The sequence below is a fragment of the Oncorhynchus mykiss genome, chromosome 28, assembly GCF_057628025.1.
Source record: "Oncorhynchus mykiss isolate SJ-2025 chromosome 28, ASM5762802v1, whole genome shotgun sequence".
NCBI lineage: Eukaryota > Metazoa > Chordata > Actinopteri > Salmoniformes > Salmonidae > Oncorhynchus > Oncorhynchus mykiss.
The window spans coordinates 35,993,344-36,012,104 of NC_143049.1; the positions used below are offsets into that span (position 1 = coordinate 35,993,344).

Below are 18,761 nucleotides of genomic sequence, written 5' to 3' on the forward strand. Positions count from 1 at the left end.
TCTGTTATACTCAGAGACATTATTTTAACAGTTCTGGAAACTGTAGAGTGTGTTCTATCCAAATCTACCATTTATATGCATATCCTAGTTTCTGGGCCTGAGTAACAGGCAGTTTACTTTGGGAACGTTTCTCATCCAGGCATCAAAAAACTGCCCCCAAGCATACATTAAACTCCCTGTTCGAAGACTGACAATCACATGATTTCATTTAAGATTTTGCAGTGTGACAGGTTTTTGTGAGAGACAATTTTCATCAAAAGCAGCATCGGTTTGTTCGTTTCTGTGCGAGATTAGTACTGTAAAGCCACATTGGTACTTGTGCTGATTCACTGAGTAAAGGCGGCAGAGATTGCACACATAAAAACCATGACCACGTCGTGAGTTGAACACGCAACCTTCTGATCTGGAGTCAGACGCGCTACCATTGCGCCACGAGGTCATTGACATTTAACATCTTTGGAGAGGATGCCTAGTTCAGATTTTAATGAGTGTATAATTTGAAATGGAGGCCTGGTTCTCTGGGGAAATGAACCATCTGACAATGCCACCACCATCAGCACGTGCCTCTGCCCGGCAGGTTAAGTGTCTGAAAATAAGCAGATGCACAGCCCAGATAGCTCAGACGGTAGAGCATCAGACTTTTAATCTGAGGGTCCAGGGTTCAAGTCCCTGTTTGGGCGTTGCTTTAATGTTTACCTTTTCTGGCGCAGGTGTTCTGCTAGCAACCCACCTCGACAACATCCGGTGAAATTGCAGAGCGCCAAATTCAAAATATAGAAATAGTCAATATAAACATTCACAAAAATACAAGTGCTATACATCGGCTTAAAGATGAACTTCTTGTTAATCCAGCCGCTTTGTCACATTTCAAATAGGATTTACTGCGAAAGCCTACCATGCGATTATCTGAGGACAGCGCCCCACTTACAAAAACATATTCCAACCAAGTAGACGAGTCACAAAAGTCATAAATAGCGATAAAATGAATCACTTACCTTTGAACATCTTCATCGGGTTGCAGTCACAAGAGTCCCAGCTCCACAATAAAGGTTTGTTTTGTTCGAGAAAGTCCCTCTTTATATCCCAAAAACTCTGTTTTGTTGGCGCATTGTGTTCAGTAATACACTGGCTCAAAGGAGGTCAAAACATGCAGACGAATACATCCTAATAGTACCGGCAAAGTTTGTTGAAACATGTCAAACGATGTTCATAATTAATCCTCACGTTGTCAATTGTCTAAATAATACATTTTCAACCGGACAATTGCGTATTCAATAGAAATGAAAAACAACGAAGGGCGCGCACTCTGTCACGCGCGCAAACCAGTACTGCATGCTTCCTCAGTCCACTGACAGCAAGGTCTCATTCTTCTTCATTTTTCAGAAAACAAGTCTAAACCAATGTCTAAAGACTGTTGACATCTAGTGGTAGCCATAGGAACTGCAATCTGGATCCTAACCCATTAGAAACTCAATAGGCATTCAATTGAAAACTACCCACATCAAAAAAATCCCACCTCCTGGATAACTTTTCTTCAGGTTTTTGCCTGCCATATCAGTTCTGTTATACTCAGAGACATTATTTTAACAGTTCTGGAAACTGTAGAGTGTGTTCTATCCAAATATACCATTTATATGCATATCCTAGTTTCTGGGCCTGAGTAACAGGCAGTTTACTTTGGGAACGTTTCTCATCCAGGCATCAAAAAACTGCCCCCAAGCATACATTAAACTCCCTGTTCGAAGACTGACAATCACATGATTTCATTTAAGATTTTGCAGTGTGACAGGTTTTTGTGAGAGACAATTTTCATCAAAAGCAGCATTGGTTTGTTCGTTTCTGTGCGAGATTAGTACTGTAAAGCCACATTGGTACTTGTGCTGATTCACTGAGTAAAGGCGGCAGAGATTGCACACATAAAAACCATGACCACGACGTGAGTTGAACACGCAACCTTCTGATCTGGAGTCAGACGCGCTACCATTGCGCCACGAGGTCATTGACATTTAACATCTTTGGAGAGGATGCCTAGTTCAGATTTTAATGAGTGTATAATTTGAAATGGAGGCCTGGTTCTCTGGGGAAATGAACCATCTGACAATGCCACCACCATCAGCACGTGCCTCTGCCCGGCAGGTTAAGTGTCTGAAAATAAGCAAATGCAGAGCCCAGATAGCTCAGTCGGTAGAGCATCAGACTTTTAATCTGAGGGTCCAGGGTTCAAGTCCCTGTTTGGGCGTTGCTTTAATGTTTACCTTTTCTGGCGCAGGTGTTCTGCTAGCAACCCACCTCGACAACATCCGGTGAAATTGCAGAGCGCCAAATTCAAAATATAGAAATAGTCAATATAAACATTCACAAAAATACAAGTGCTATACATCGGCTTAAAGATGAACTTCTTGTTAATCCAGCCGCTTTGTCACATTTCAAATAGGATTTACTGCGAAAGCCTACCATGCGATTATCTGAGGACAGCGCCCCACTTACAAAAACATATTCCAACCAAGTAGACGAGTCACAAAAGTCATAAATAGCGATAAAATGAATCACTTACCTTTGAACATCTTCATCGGGTTGCAGTCACAAGAGTCCCAGCTCCACAATAAAGGTTTGTTTTGTTCGAGAAAGTCCCTCTTTATATCCCAAAAACTCTGTTTTGTTGGCGCATTGTGTTCAGTAATACACTGGCTCAAAGGAGGTCAAAACATGCAGACGAATACATCCTAATAGTACCGGCAAAGTTTGTTGAAACATGTCAAACGATGTTCATAATTAATCCTCACGTTGTCAATTGTCTAAATAATACATTTTCAACCGGACAATTGCGTATTCAATAGAAATGAAAAACAACGAAGGGCGCGCACTCTGTCACGCGCGCAAACCAGTACTGCATGCTTCCTCAGTCCACTGACAGCAAGGTCTCATTCTTCTTCATTTTTCAGAAAACAAGTCTAAACCAATGTCTAAAGACTGTTGACATCTAGTGGTAGCCATAGGAACTGCAATCTGGATCCTAACCCATTAGAAACTCAATAGGCATTCAATTGAAAACTACCCACATCAAAAAAATCCCACCTCCTGGATAACTTTTCTTCAGGTTTTTGCCTGCCATATCAGTTCTGTTATACTCAGAGACATTATTTTAACAGTTCTGGAAACTGTAGAGTGTGTTCTATCCAAATATACCATTTATATGCATATCCTAGTTTCTGGGCCTGAGTAACAGGCAGTTTACTTTGGGAACGTTTCTCATCCAGGCATCAAAAAACTGCCCCCAAGCATACATTAAACTCCCTGTTCGAAGACTGACAATCACATGATTTCATTTAAGATTTTGCAGTGTGACAGGTTTTTGTGAGAGACAATTTTCATCAAAAGCAGCATTGGTTTGTTCGTTTCTGTGCGAGATTAGTACTGTAAAGCCACATTGGTACTTGTGCTGATTCACTGAGTAAAGGCGGCAGAGATTGCACACATAAAAACCATGACCACGACGTGAGTTGAACACGCAACCTTCTGATCTGGAGTCAGACGCGCTACCATTGCGCCACGAGGTCATTGACATTTAACATCTTTGGAGAGGATGCCTAGTTCAGATTTTAATGAGTGTATAATTTGAAATGGAGGCCTGGTTCTCTGGGGAAATGAACCATCTGACAATGCCACCACCATCAGCACGTGCCTCTGCCCGGCAGGTTAAGTGTCTGAAAATAAGCAAATGCAGAGCCCAGATAGCTCAGTCGGTAGAGCATCAGACTTTTAATCTGAGGGTCCAGGGTTCAAGTCCCTGTTTGGGCGTTGCTTTAATGTTTACCTTTTCTGGCGCAGGTGTTCTGCTAGCAACCCACCTCGACAACATCCGGTGAAATTGCAGAGCGCCAAATTCAAAATATAGAAATAGTCAATATAAACATTCACAAAAATACAAGTGCTATACATCGGCTTAAAGATGAACTTCTTGTTAATCCAGCCGCTTTGTCACATTTCAAATAGGATTTACTGCGAAAGCCTACCATGCGATTATCTGAGGACAGCGCCCCACTTACAAAAACATATTCCAACCAAGTAGACGAGTCACAAAAGTCATAAATAGCGATAAAATGAATCACTTACCTTTGAACATCTTCATCTGGTTGCAGTCACAAGAGTCCCAGCTCCACAATAAAGGTTTGTTTTGTTCGAGAAAGTCCCTCTTTATATCCCAAAAACTCTGTTTTGTTGGCGCATTGTGTTCAGTAATACACTGGCTCAAAGGAGGTCAAAACATGCAGACGAATACATCCTAATAGTACCGGCAAAGTTTGTTGAAACATGTCAAACGATGTTCATAATTAATCCTCACGTTGTCAATTGTCTAAATAATACATTTTCAACCGGACAATTGCGTATTCAATAGAAATGAAAAACAACGAAGGGCGCGCACTCTGTCACGCGCGCAAACCAGTACTGCATGCTTCCTCAGTCCACTGACAGCAAGGTCTCATTCTTCTTCATTTTTCAGAAAACAAGTCTAAACCAATGTCTAAAGACTGTTGACATCTAGTGGTAGCCATAGGAACTGCAATCTGGATCCTAACCCATTAGAAACTCAATAGGCATTCAATTGAAAACTACCCACATCAAAAAAATCCCACCTCCTGGATAACTTTTCTTCAGGTTTTTGCCTGCCATATCAGTTCTGTTATACTCAGAGACATTATTTTAACAGTTCTGGAAACTGTAGAGTGTGTTCTATCCAAATCTACCATTTATATGCATATCCTAGTTTCTGGGCCTGAGTAACAGGCAGTTTACTTTGGGAACGTTTCTCATCCAGGCATCAAAAAACTGCCCCCAAGCATACATTAAACTCCCTGTTCGAAGACTGACAATCACATGATTTCATTTAAGATTTTGCAGTGTGACAGGTTTTTGTGAGAGACAATTTTCATCAAAAGCAGCATCGGTTTGTTCGTTTCTGTGCGAGATTAGTACTGTAAAGCCACATTGGTACTTGTGCTGATTCACTGAGTAAAGGCGGCAGAGATTGCACACATAAAAACCATGACCACGTCGTGAGTTGAACACGCAACCTTCTGATCTGGAGTCAGACGCGCTACCATTGCGCCACGAGGTCATTGACATTTAACATCTTTGGAGAGGATGCCTAGTTCAGATTTTAATGAGTGTATAATTTGAAATGGAGGCCTGGTTCTCTGGGGAAATGAACCATCTGACAATGCCACCACCATCAGCACGTGCCTCTGCCCGGCAGGTTAAGTGTCTGAAAATAAGCAGATGCACAGCCCAGATAGCTCAGACGGTAGAGCATCAGACTTTTAATCTGAGGGTCCAGGGTTCAAGTCCCTGTTTGGGCGTTGCTTTAATGTTTACCTTTTCTGGCGCAGGTGTTCTGCTAGCAACCCACCTCGACAACATCCGGTGAAATTGCAGAGCGCCAAATTCAAAATATAGAAATAGTCAATATAAACATTCACAAAAATACAAGTGCTATACATCGGCTTAAAGATGAACTTCTTGTTAATCCAGCCGCTTTGTCACATTTCAAATAGGATTTACTGCGAAAGCCTACCATGCGATTATCTGAGGACAGCGCCCCACTTACAAAAACATATTCCAACCAAGTAGACGAGTCACAAAAGTCATAAATAGCGATAAAATGAATCACTTACCTTTGAACATCTTCATCTGGTTGCAGTCACAAGAGTCCCAGCTCCACAATAAAGGTTTGTTTTGTTCGAGAAAGTCCCTCTTTATATCCCAAAAACTCTGTTTTGTTGGCGCATTGTGTTCAGTAATACACTGGCTCAAAGGAGGTCAAAACATGCAGACGAATACATCCTAATAGTACCGGCAAAGTTTGTTGAAACATGTCAAACGATGTTCATAATTAATCCTCACGTTGTCAATTGTCTAAATAATACATTTTCAACCGGACAATTGCGTATTCAATAGAAATGAAAAACAACGAAGGGCGCGCACTCTGTCACGCGCGCAAACCAGTACTGCATGCTTCCTCAGTCCACTGACAGCAAGGTCTCATTCTTCTTCATTTTTCAGAAAACAAGTCTAAACCAATGTCTAAAGACTGTTGACATCTAGTGGTAGCCATAGGAACTGCAATCTGGATCCTAACCCATTAGAAACTCAATAGGCATTCAATTGAAAACTACCCACATCAAAAAAATCCCACCTCCTGGATAACTTTTCTTCAGGTTTTTGCCTGCCATATCAGTTCTGTTATACTCAGAGACATTATTTTAACAGTTCTGGAAACTGTAGAGTGTGTTCTATCCAAATATACCATTTATATGCATATCCTAGTTTCTGGGCCTGAGTAACAGGCAGTTTACTTTGGGAACGTTTCTCATCCAGGCATCAAAAAACTGCCCCCAAGCATACATTAAACTCCCTGTTCGAAGACTGACAATCACATGATTTCATTTAAGATTTTGCAGTGTGACAGGTTTTTGTGAGAGACAATTTTCATCAAAAGCAGCATCGGTTTGTTCGTTTCTGTGCGAGATTAGTACTGTAAAGCCACATTGGTACTTGTGCTGATTCACTGAGTAAAGGCGGCAGAGATTGCACACATAAAAACCATGACCACGATGTGAGTTGAACACGCAACCTTCTGATCTGGAGTCAGACGCGCTACCGTTGCGCCACGAGGTCATTGACATTTAACATCTTTGGAGAGGATGCCTAGTTCAGATTTTAATGAGTGTATAATTTGAAATGGAGGCCTGGTTCTCTGGGGAAATGAACCATCTGACAATGCCACCACCATCAGCACGTGCCTCTGCCCGGCAGGTTAAGTGTCTGAAAATAAGCAGATGCAGAGCCCAGATAGCTCAGTCGGTAGAGCATCAGACTTTTAATCTGAGGGTCCAGGGTTCAAGTCCCTGTTTGGGCGTTGCTTTAATGTTTACCTTTTCTGGCGCAGGTGTTCTGCCTCGACAACATCCGGTGAAATTGCAGAGCGCCAAATTCAAAATATAGAAATAGTCAATATAAACATTCACAAAAATACAAGTGCTATACATCGGCTTAAAGATGAACTTCTTGTTAATCCAGCCGCTTTGTCACATTTCAAATAGGATTTACTGCGAAAGCCTACCATGCGATTATCTGAGGACAGCGCCCCACTTACAAAAACATATTCCAACCAAGTAGACGAGTCACAAAAGTCATAAATAGCGATAAAATGAATCACTTACCTTTGAACATCTTCATCTGGTTGCAGTCACAAGAGTCCCAGCTCCACAATAAAGGTTTGTTTTGTTCGAGAAAGTCCCTCTTTATATCCCAAAAACTCTGTTTTGTTGGCGCATTGTGTTCAGTAATACACTGGCTCAAAAGAGGTCAAAACATGCAGACGAATACATCCTAATAGTACCGGCAAAGTTTGTTGAAACATGTCAAACGATGTTCATAATTAATCCTCACGTTGTCAATTGTCTAAATAATACATTTTCAACCGGACAATTGCGTATTCAATAGAAATGAAAAACAACGAAGGGCGCGCACTCTGTCACGCGCGCAAACCAGTACTGCATGCTTCCTCAGTCCACTGACAGCAAGGTCTCATTCTTCTTCATTTTTCAGAAAACAAGTCTAAACCAATGTCTAAAGACTGTTGACATCTAGTGGTAGCCATAGGAACTGCAATCTGGATCCTAACCCATTAGAAACTCAATAGGCATTCAATTGAAAACTACCCACATCAAAAAAATCCCACCTCCTGGATAACTTTTCTTCAGGTTTTTGCCTGCCATATCAGTTCTGTTATACTCAGAGACATTATTTTAACAGTTCTGGAAACTGTAGAGTGTGTTCTATCCAAATATACCATTTATATGCATATCCTAGTTTCTGGGCCTGAGTAACAGGCAGTTTACTTTGGGAACGTTTCTCATCCAGGCATCAAAAAACTGCCCCCAAGCATACATTAAACTCCCTGTTCGAAGACTGACAATCACATGATTTCATTTAAGATTTTGCAGTGTGACAGGTTTTTGTGAGAGACAATTTTCATCAAAAGCAGCATTGGTTTGTTCGTTTCTGTGCGAGATTAGTACTGTAAAGCCACATTGGTACTTGTGCTGATTCACTGAGTAAAGGCGGCAGAGATTGCACACATAAAAACCATGACCACGACGTGAGTTGAACACGCAACCTTCTGATCTGTAGTCAGACGCGCTACCATTGCGCCACGAGGTCATTGACATTTAACATCTTTGGAGAGGATGCCTAGTTCAGATTTTAATGAGTGTATAATTTGAAATGGAGGCCTGGTTCTCTGGGGAAATGAACCATCTGACAATGCCACCACCATCAGCACGTGCCTCTGCCCGGCAGGTTAAGTGTCTGAAAATAAGCAGATGCAGAGCCCAGATAGCTCAGTCGGTAGAGCATCAGACTTTTAATCTGAGGGTCCAGGGTTCAAGTCCCTGTTTGGGCGTTGCTTTAATGTTTACCTTTTCTGGCGCAGGTGTTCTGCTAGCAACCCACCTCGACAACATCCGGTGAAATTGCAGAGCGCCAAATTCAAAATATAGAAATAGTCAATATAAACATTCACAAAAATACAAGTGCTATACATCGGCTTAAAGATGAACTTCTTGTTAATCCAGCCGCTTTGTCACATTTCAAATAGGATTTACTGCGAAAGCCTACCATGCGATTATCTGAGGACAGCGCCCCACTTACAAAAACATATTCCAACCAAGTAGACGAGTCACAAAAGTCATAAATAGCGATAAAATGAATCACTTACCTTTGAACATCTTCATCTGGTTGCAGTCACAAGAGTCCCAGCTCCACAATAAAGGTTTGTTTTGTTCGAGAAAGTCCCTCTTTATATCCCAAAAACTCTGTTTTGTTGGCGCATTGTGTTCAGTAATACACTGGCTCAAAGGAGGTCAAAACATGCAGACGAATACATCCTAATAGTACCGGCAAAGTTTGTTGAAACATGTCAAACGATGTTCATAATTAATCCTCACGTTGTCAATTGTCTAAATAATACATTTTCAACCGGACAATTGCGTATTCAATAGAAATGAAAAACAACGAAGGGCGCGCACTCTGTCACGCGCGCAAACCAGTACTGCATGCTTCCTCAGTCCACTGACAGCAAGGTCTCATTCTTCTTCATTTTTCAGAAAACAAGTCTAAACCAATGTCTAAAGACTGTTGACATCTAGTGGTAGCCATAGGAACTGCAATCTGGATCCTAACCCATTAGAAACTCAATAGGCATTCAATTGAAAACTACCCACATCAAAAAAATCCCACCTCCTGGATAACTTTTCTTCAGGTTTTTGCCTGCCATATCAGTTCTGTTATACTCAGAGACATTATTTTAACAGTTCTGGAAACTGTAGAGTGTGTTCTATCCAAATATACCATTTATATGCATATCCTAGTTTCTGGGCCTGAGTAACAGGCAGTTTACTTTGGGAACGTTTCTCATCCAGGCATCAAAAAACTGCCCCCAAGCATACATTAAACTCCCTGTTCGAAGACTGACAATCACATGATTTCATTTAAGATTTTGCAGTGTGACAGGTTTTTGTGAGAGACAATTTTCATCAAAAGCAGCATTGGTTTGTTCGTTTCTGTGCGAGATTAGTACTGTAAAGCCACATTGGTACTTGTGCTGATTCACTGAGTAAAGGCGGCAGAGATTGCACACATAAAAACCATGACCACGACGTGAGTTGAACACACAACCTTCTGATCTGTAGTCAGACGCGCTACCATTGCGCCACGAGGTCATTGACATTTAACATCTTTGGAGAGGATGCCTAGTTCAGATTTTAATGAGTGTATAATTTGAAATGGAGGCCTGGTTCTCTGGGGAAATGAACCATCTGACAATGCCACCACCATCAGCACGTGCCTCTGCCCGGCAGGTTAAGTGTCTGAAAATAAGCAGATGCAGAGCCCAGATAGCTCAGTCGGTAGAGCATCAGACTTTTAATCTGAGGGTCCAGGGTTCAAGTCCCTGTTTGGGCGTTGCTTTAATGTTTACCTTTTCTGGCGCAGGTGTTCTGCTAGCAACCCACCTCGACAACATCCGGTGAAATTGCAGAGTGCCAAATTCAAAATATAGAAATAGTCAATATAAACATTCACAAAAATACAAGTGCTATGCATCGGCTTAAAGATGAACTTCTTGTTAATCCAGCCGCTTTGTCACATTTCAAATAGGATTTACTGCGAAAGCCTACCATGCGATTATCTGAGGACAGCGCCCCACTTACAAAAACATATTCCAACCAAGTAGACGAGTCACAAAAGTCATAAATAGCGATAAAATGAATCACTTACCTTTGAACATCTTCATCTGGTTGCAGTCACAAGAGTCCCAGCTCCACAATAAAGGTTTGTTTTGTTCGAGAAAGTCCCTCTTTATATCCCAAAAACTCTGTTTTGTTGGCGCATTGTGTTCAGTAATACACTGGCTCAAAGGAGGTCAAAACATGCAGACGAATACATCCTAATAGTACCGGCAAAGTTTGTTGAAACATGTCAAACGATGTTCATAATTAATCCTCACGTTGTCAATTGTCTAAATAATACATTTTCAACCGGACAATTGCGTATTCAATAGAAATGAAAAACAACGAAGGGCGCGCACTCTGTCACGCGCGCAAACCAGTACTGCATGCTTCCTCAGTCCACTGACAGCAAGGTCTCATTCTTCTTCATTTTTCAGAAAACAAGTCTAAACCAATGTCTAAAGACTGTTGACATCTAGTGGTAGCCATAGGAACTGCAATCTGGATCCTAACCCATTAGAAACTCAATAGGCATTCAATTGAAAACTACCCACATCAAAAAAATCCCACCTCCTGGATAACTTTTCTTCAGGTTTTTGCCTGCCATATCAGTTCTGTTATACTCAGAGACATTATTTTAACAGTTCTGGAAACTGTAGAGTGTGTTCTATCCAAATATACCATTTATATGCATATCCTAGTTTCTGGGCCTGAGTAACAGGCAGTTTACTTTGGGAACGTTTCTCATCCAGGCATCAAAAAACTGCCCCCAAGCATACATTAAACTCCCTGTTCGAAGACTGACAATCACATGATTTCATTTAAGATTTTGCAGTGTGACAGGTTTTTGTGAGAGACAATTTTCATCAAAAGCAGCATCGGTTTGTTCGTTTCTGTGCGAGATTAGTACTGTAAAGCCACATTGGTACTTGTGCTGATTCACTGAGTAAAGGCGGCAGAGATTGCACACATAAAAACCATGACCACGATGTGAGTTGAACACGCAACCTTCTGATCTGGAGTCAGACGCGCTACCGTTGCGCCACGAGGTCATTGACATTTAACATCTTTGGAGAGGATGCCTAGTTCAGATTTTAATGAGTGTATAATTTGAAATGGAGGCCTGGTTCTCTGGGGAAATGAACCATCTGACAATGCCACCACCATCAGCACGTGCCTCTGCCCGGCAGGTTAAGTGTCTGAAAATAAGCAGATGCAGAGCCCAGATAGCTCAGTCGGTAGAGCATCAGACTTTTAATCTGAGGGTCCAGGGTTCAAGTCCCTGTTTGGGCGTTGCTTTAATGTTTACCTTTTCTGGCGCAGGTGTTCTGCCTCGACAACATCCGGTGAAATTGCAGAGCGCCAAATTCAAAATATAGAAATAGTCAATATAAACATTCACAAAAATACAAGTGCTATACATCGGCTTAAAGATGAACTTCTTGTTAATCCAGCCGCTTTGTCACATTTCAAATAGGATTTACTGCGAAAGCCTACCATGCGATTATCTGAGGACAGCGCCCCACTTACAAAAACATATTCCAACCAAGTAGACGAGTCACAAAAGTCATAAATAGCGATAAAATGAATCACTTACCTTTGAACATCTTCATCTGGTTGCAGTCACAAGAGTCCCAGCTCCACAATAAAGGTTTGTTTTGTTCGAGAAAGTCCCTCTTTATATCCCAAAAACTCTGTTTTGTTGGCGCATTGTGTTCAGTAATACACTGGCTCAAAAGAGGTCAAAACATGCAGACGAATACATCCTAATAGTACCGGCAAAGTTTGTTGAAACATGTCAAACGATGTTCATAATTAATCCTCACGTTGTCAATTGTCTAAATAATACATTTTCAACCGGACAATTGCGTATTCAATAGAAATGAAAAACAACGAAGGGCGCGCACTCTGTCACGCGCGCAAACCAGTACTGCATGCTTCCTCAGTCCACTGACAGCAAGGTCTCATTCTTCTTCATTTTTCAGAAAACAAGTCTAAACCAATGTCTAAAGACTGTTGACATCTAGTGGTAGCCATAGGAACTGCAATCTGGATCCTAACCCATTAGAAACTCAATAGGCATTCAATTGAAAACTACCCACATCAAAAAAATCCCACCTCCTGGATAACTTTTCTTCAGGTTTTTGCCTGCCATATCAGTTCTGTTATACTCAGAGACATCATTTTAACAGTTTTGGAAACTGTAGAGTGTGTTCTATCCAAATATACCATTTATATGCATATCCTAGTTTCTGGGCCTGAGTAACAGGCAGTTTACTTTGGGAACGTTTCTCATCCAGGCATCAAAAAACTGCCCCCAAGCATACATTAAACTCCCTGTTCGAAGACTGACAATCACATGATTTCATTTAAGATTTTGCAGTGTGACAGGTTTTTGTGAGAGACAATTTTCATCAAAAGCAGCATCGGTTTGTTCGTTTCTGTGCGAGATTAGTACTGTAAAGCCACATTGGTACTTGTGCTGATTCACTGAGTAAAGGCGGCAGAGATTGCACACATAAAAACCATGACCACGATGTGAGTTGAACACGCAACCTTCTGATCTGGAGTCAGACGCGCTACCGTTGCGCCACGAGGTCATTGACATTTAACATCTTTGGAGAGGATGCCTAGTTCAGATTTTAATGAGTGTATAATTTGAAATGGAGGCCTGGTTCTCTGGGGAAATGAACCATCTGACAATGCCACCACCATCAGCACGTGCCTCTGCCCGGCAGGTTAAGTGTCTGAAAATAAGCAGATGCAGAGCCCAGATAGCTCAGTCGGTAGAGCATCAGACTTTTAATCTGAGGGTCCAGGGTTCAAGTCCCTGTTTGGGCGTTGCTTTAATGTTTACCTTTTCTGGCGCAGGTGTTCTGCCTCGACAACATCCGGTGAAATTGCAGAGCGCCAAATTCAAAATATAGAAATAGTCAATATAAACATTCACAAAAATACAAGTGCTATACATCGGCTTAAAGATGAACTTCTTGTTAATCCAGCCGCTTTGTCACATTTCAAATAGGATTTACTGCGAAAGCCTACCATGCGATTATCTGAGGACAGCGCCCCACTTACAAAAACATATTCCAACCAAGTAGACGAGTCACAAAAGTCATAAATAGCGATAAAATGAATCACTTACCTTTGAACATCTTCATCTGGTTGCAGTCACAAGAGTCCCAGCTCCACAATAAAGGTTTGTTTTGTTCGAGAAAGTCCCTCTTTATATCCCAAAAACTCTGTTTTGTTGGCGCATTGTGTTCAGTAATACACTGGCTCAAAAGAGGTCAAAACATGCAGACGAATACATCCTAATAGTACCGGCAAAGTTTGTTGAAACATGTCAAACGATGTTCATAATTAATCCTCACGTTGTCAATTGTCTAAATAATACATTTTCAACCGGACAATTGCGTATTCAATAGAAATGAAAAACAACGAAGGGCGCGCACTCTGTCACGCGCGCAAACCAGTACTGCATGCTTCCTCAGTCCACTGACAGCAAGGTCTCATTCTTCTTCATTTTTCAGAAAACAAGTCTAAACCAATGTCTAAAGACTGTTGACATCTAGTGGTAGCCATAGGAACTGCAATCTGGATCCTAACCCATTAGAAACTCAATAGGCATTCAATTGAAAACTACCCACATCAAAAAAATCCCACCTCCTGGATAACTTTTCTTCTGGTTTTTGCCTGCCATATCAGTTCTGTTATACTCAGAGACATTATTTTAACAGTTCTGGAAACTGTAGAGTGTGTTCTATCCAAATATACCATTTATATGCATATCCTAGTTTCTGGGCCTGAGTAACAGGCAGTTTACTTTGGGAACGTTTCTCATCCAGGCATCAAAAAACTGCCCCCAAGCATACATTAAACTCCCTGTTCGAAGACTGACAATCACATGATTTCATTTAAGATTTTGCAGTGTGACAGGTTTTTGTGAGAGACAATTTTCATCAAAAGCAGCATTGGTTTGTTCGTTTCTGTGCGAGATTAGTACTGTAAAGCCACATTGGTACTTGTGCTGATTCACTGAGTAAAGGCGGCAGAGATTGCACACATAAAAACCATGACCACGACGTGAGTTGAACACGCAACCTTCTGATCTGTAGTCAGACGCGCTACCATTGCGCCACGAGGTCATTGACATTTAACATCTTTGGAGAGGATGCCTAGTTCAGATTTTAATGAGTGTATAATTTGAAATGGAGGCCTGGTTCTCTGGGGAAATGAACCATCTGACAATGCCACCACCATCAGCACGTGCCTCTGCCCGGCAGGTTAAGTGTCTGAAAATAAGCAGATGCAGAGCCCAGATAGCTCAGTCGGTAGAGCATCAGACTTTTAATCTGAGGGTCCAGGGTTCAAGTCCCTGTTTGGGCGTTGCTTTAATGTTTACCTTTTCTGGCGCAGGTGTTCTGCCTCGACAACATCCGGTGAAATTGCAGAGCGCCAAATTCAAAATATAGAAATAGTCAATATAAACATTCACAAAAATACAAGTGCTATACATCGGCTTAAAGATGAACTTCTTGTTAATCCAGCCGCTTTGTCACATTTCAAATAGGATTTACTGCGAAAGCCTACCATGCGATTATCTGAGGACAGCGCCCCACTTACAAAAACATATTCCAACCAAGTAGACGAGTCACAAAAGTCATAAATAGCGATAAAATGAATCACTTACCTTTGAACATCTTCATCTGGTTGCAGTCACAAGAGTCCCAGCTCCACAATAAAGGTTTGTTTTGTTCGAGAAAGTCCCTCTTTATATCCCAAAAACTCTGTTTTGTTGGCGCATTGTGTTCAGTAATACACTGGCTCAAAAGAGGTCAAAACATGCAGACGAATACATCCTAATAGTACCGGCAAAGTTTGTTGAAACATGTCAAACGATGTTCATAATTAATCCTCACGTTGTCAATTGTCTAAATAATACATTTTCAACCGGACAATTGCGTATTCAATAGAAATGAAAAACAACGAAGGGCGCGCACTCTGTCACGCGCGCAAACCAGTACTGCATGCTTCCTCAGTCCACTGACAGCAAGGTCTCATTCTTCTTCATTTTTCAGAAAACAAGTCTAAACCAATGTCTAAAGACTGTTGACATCTAGTGGTAGCCATAGGAACTGCAATCTGGATCCTAACCCATTAGAAACTCAATAGGCATTCAATTGAAAACTACCCACATCAAAAAAATCCCACCTCCTGGATAACTTTTCTTCTGGTTTTTGCCTGCCATATCAGTTCTGTTATACTCAGAGACATTATTTTAACAGTTCTGGAAACTGTAGAGTGTGTTCTATCCAAATATACCATTTATATGCATATCCTAGTTTCTGGGCCTGAGTAACAGGCAGTTTACTTTGGGAACGTTTCTCATCCAGGCATCAAAAAACTGCCCCCAAGCATACATTAAACTCCCTGTTCGAAGACTGACAATCACATGATTTCATTTAAGATTTTGCAGTGTGACAGGTTTTTGTGAGAGACAATTTTCATCAAAAGCAGCATTGGTTTGTTCGTTTCTGTGCGAGATTAGTACTGTAAAGCCACATTGGTACTTGTGCTGATTCACTGAGTAAAGGCGGCAGAGATTGCACACATAAAAACCATGACCACGACGTGAGTTGAACACGCAACCTTCTGATCTGTAGTCAGACGCGCTACCATTGCGCCACGAGGTCATTGACATTTAACATCTTTGGAGAGGATGCCTAGTTCAGATTTTAATGAGTGTATAATTTGAAATGGAGGCCTGGTTCTCTGGGGAAATGAACCATCTGACAATGCCACCACCATCAGCACGTGCCTCTGCCCGGCAGGTTAAGTGTCTGAAAATAAGCAGATGCAGAGCCCAGATAGCTCAGTCGGTAGAGCATCAGACTTTTAATCTGAGGGTCCAGGGTTCAAGTCCCTGTTTGGGCGTTGCTTTAATGTTTACCTTTTCTGGCGCAGGTGTTCTGCCTCGACAACATCCGGTGAAATTGCAGAGCGCCAAATTCAAAATATAGAAATAGTCAATATAAACATTCACAAAAATACAAGTGCTATACATCGGCTTAAAGATGAACTTCTTGTTAATCCAGCCGCTTTGTCACATTTCAAATAGGATTTACTGCGAAAGCCTACCATGCGATTATCTGAGGACAGCGCCCCACTTACAAAAACATATTCCAACCAAGTAGACGAGTCACAAAAGTCATAAATAGCGATAAAATGAATCACTTACCTTTGAACATCTTCATCTGGTTGCAGTCACAAGAGTCCCAGCTCCACAATAAAGGTTTGTTTTGTTCGAGAAAGTCCCTCTTTATATCCCAAAAACTCTGTTTTGTTGGCGCATTGTGTTCAGTAATACACTGGCTCAAAAGAGGTCAAAACATGCAGACGAATACATCCTAATAGTACCGGCAAAGTTTGTTGAAACATGTCAAACGATGTTCATAATTAATCCTCACGTTGTCAATTGTCTAAATAATACATTTTCAACCGGACAATTGCGTATTCAATAGAAATGAAAAACAACGAAGGGCGCGCACTCTGTCACGCGCGCAAACCAGTACTGCATGCTTCCTCAGTCCACTGACAGCAAGGTCTCATTCTTCTTCATTTTTCAGAAAACAAGTCTAAACCAATGTCTAAAGACTGTTGACATCTAGTGGTAGCCATAGGAACTGCAATCTGGATCCTAACCCATTAGAAACTCAATAGGCATTCAATTGAAAACTACCCACATCAAAAAAATCCCACCTCCTGGATAACTTTTCTTCAGGTTTTTGCCTGCCATATCAGTTCTGTTATACTCAGAGACATTATTTTAACAGTTCTGGAAACTGTAGAGTGTGTTCTATCCAAATATACCATTTATATGCATATCCTAGTTTCTGGGCCTGAGTAACAGGCAGTTTACTTTGGGAACGTTTCTCATCCAGGCATCAAAAAACTGCCCCCAAGCATACATTAAACTCCCTGTTCGAAGACTGACAATCACATGATTTCATTTAAGATTTTGCAGTGTGACAGGTTTTTGTGAGAGACAATTTTCATCAAAAGCAGCATCGGTTTGTTCGTTTCTGTGCGAGATTAGTACTGTAAAGCCACATTGGTACTTGTGCTGATTCACTGAGTAAAGGCGGCAGAGATTGCACACATAAAAACCATGACCACGACGTGAGTTGAACACGCAACCTTCTGATCTGTAGTCAGACGCGCTACCATTGCGCCACGAGGTCATTGACATTTAACATCTTTGGAGAGGATGCCTAGTTCAGATTTTAATGAGTGTATAATTTGAAATGGAGGCCTGGTTCTCTGGGGAAATGAACCATCTGACAATGCCACCACCATCAGCACGTGCCTCTGCCCGGCAGGTTAAGTGTCTGAAAATAAGCAGATGCAGAGCCCAGATAGCTCAGTCGGTAGAGCATCAGACTTTTAATCTGAGGGTCCAGGGTTCAAGTCCCTGTTTGGGCGTTGCTTTAATGTTTACCTTTTCTGGCGCAGGTGTTCTGCTAGCAACCCACCTCGACAACATCCGGTGAAATTGCAGAGCGCCAAATTCAAAATATAGAAATAGTCAATATAAACATTCACAAAAATACAAGTGCTATACATCGGCTTAAAGATGAACTTCTTGTTAATCCAGCCGCTTTGTCACATTTCAAATAGGATTTACTGCGAAAGCCTACCATGCGATTATCTGAGGACAGCGCCCCACTTACAAAAACATATTCCAACCAAGTAGACGAGTCACAAAAGTCATAAATAGCGATAAAATGAATCACTTACCTTTGAACATCTTCATCTGGTTGCAGTCACAAGAGTCCCAGCTCCACAATAAAGGTTTGTTTTGTTCGAGAAAGTCCCTCTTTATATCCCAAAAACTCTGTTTTGTTGGCGCATTGTGTTCAGTAATACACTGGCTCAAAGGAGGTCAAAACATGCAGACGAATACATCCTAATAGTACCGGCAAAGTTTGTTGAAACATGTCAAACGATGTTCATAATTAATCCTCACGTTGTCAATTGTCTAAATAATACATTTTCAACCGGACAATTGCGTATTCAATAGAAATGAAAAACAACGAAGGGCGCGCACTCTGTCACGCGCGCAAACCAGTACTGCATGCTTCCTCAGTCCACTGACAGCAAGGTCTCATTCTTCTTCATTTTTCAGAAAACAAGTCTAAACCAATGTCTAAAGACTGTTGACATCTAGTGGTAGCCATAGGAACTGCAATCTGGATCCTAACCCATTAGAAACTCAATAGGCATTCAATTGAAAACTACCCACATCAAAAAAATCCCACCTCCTGGATAACTTTTCTTCAGGTTTTTGCCTGCCATATCAGTTCTGTTATACTCAGAGACATTATTTTAACAGTTCTGGAAACTGTAGAGTGTGTTCTATCCAAATATACCATTTATATGCATATCCTAGTTTCTGGGCCTGAGTAACAG

General features: G+C 41.3%; 9 non-coding genes across 9 annotated transcripts; all 9 read right to left on the reverse strand.

The window, feature by feature from the left end:
* Positions 1-367: 367 nt before the first annotated feature.
* trnaw-cca (transfer RNA tryptophan (anticodon CCA)) lies at positions 368-439 on the reverse strand. The gene has a single exon. It is a non-coding gene; the product is annotated as a tRNA-Trp (tRNA).
* Positions 440-1,926: 1,487 nt separating this feature from the next.
* Positions 1,927-1,998, reverse strand: trnaw-cca (transfer RNA tryptophan (anticodon CCA)). The gene has a single exon. It is a non-coding gene; the product is annotated as a tRNA-Trp (tRNA).
* A 1,487-nt stretch (positions 1,999-3,485) lies between these two features.
* On the reverse strand, positions 3,486-3,557 carry trnaw-cca (transfer RNA tryptophan (anticodon CCA)). Its single transcript has one exon. It is a non-coding gene; the product is annotated as a tRNA-Trp (tRNA).
* Positions 3,558-5,044: 1,487 nt separating this feature from the next.
* On the reverse strand, positions 5,045-5,116 carry trnaw-cca (transfer RNA tryptophan (anticodon CCA)). Its single transcript has one exon. It is a non-coding gene; the product is annotated as a tRNA-Trp (tRNA).
* A 3,035-nt stretch (positions 5,117-8,151) lies between these two features.
* Positions 8,152-8,223, reverse strand: trnac-aca (transfer RNA cysteine (anticodon ACA)). The gene has a single exon. It is a non-coding gene; the product is annotated as a tRNA-Cys (tRNA).
* Positions 8,224-9,710: 1,487 nt separating this feature from the next.
* Positions 9,711-9,782, reverse strand: trnac-aca (transfer RNA cysteine (anticodon ACA)). The gene has a single exon. It is a non-coding gene; the product is annotated as a tRNA-Cys (tRNA).
* Positions 9,783-14,365: 4,583 nt separating this feature from the next.
* On the reverse strand, positions 14,366-14,437 carry trnac-aca (transfer RNA cysteine (anticodon ACA)). Its single transcript has one exon. It is a non-coding gene; the product is annotated as a tRNA-Cys (tRNA).
* A 1,476-nt stretch (positions 14,438-15,913) lies between these two features.
* On the reverse strand, positions 15,914-15,985 carry trnac-aca (transfer RNA cysteine (anticodon ACA)). The gene has a single exon. It is a non-coding gene; the product is annotated as a tRNA-Cys (tRNA).
* Positions 15,986-17,461: 1,476 nt separating this feature from the next.
* Positions 17,462-17,533, reverse strand: trnac-aca (transfer RNA cysteine (anticodon ACA)). The gene has a single exon. It is a non-coding gene; the product is annotated as a tRNA-Cys (tRNA).
* Positions 17,534-18,761: the final 1,228 nt, after the last annotated feature.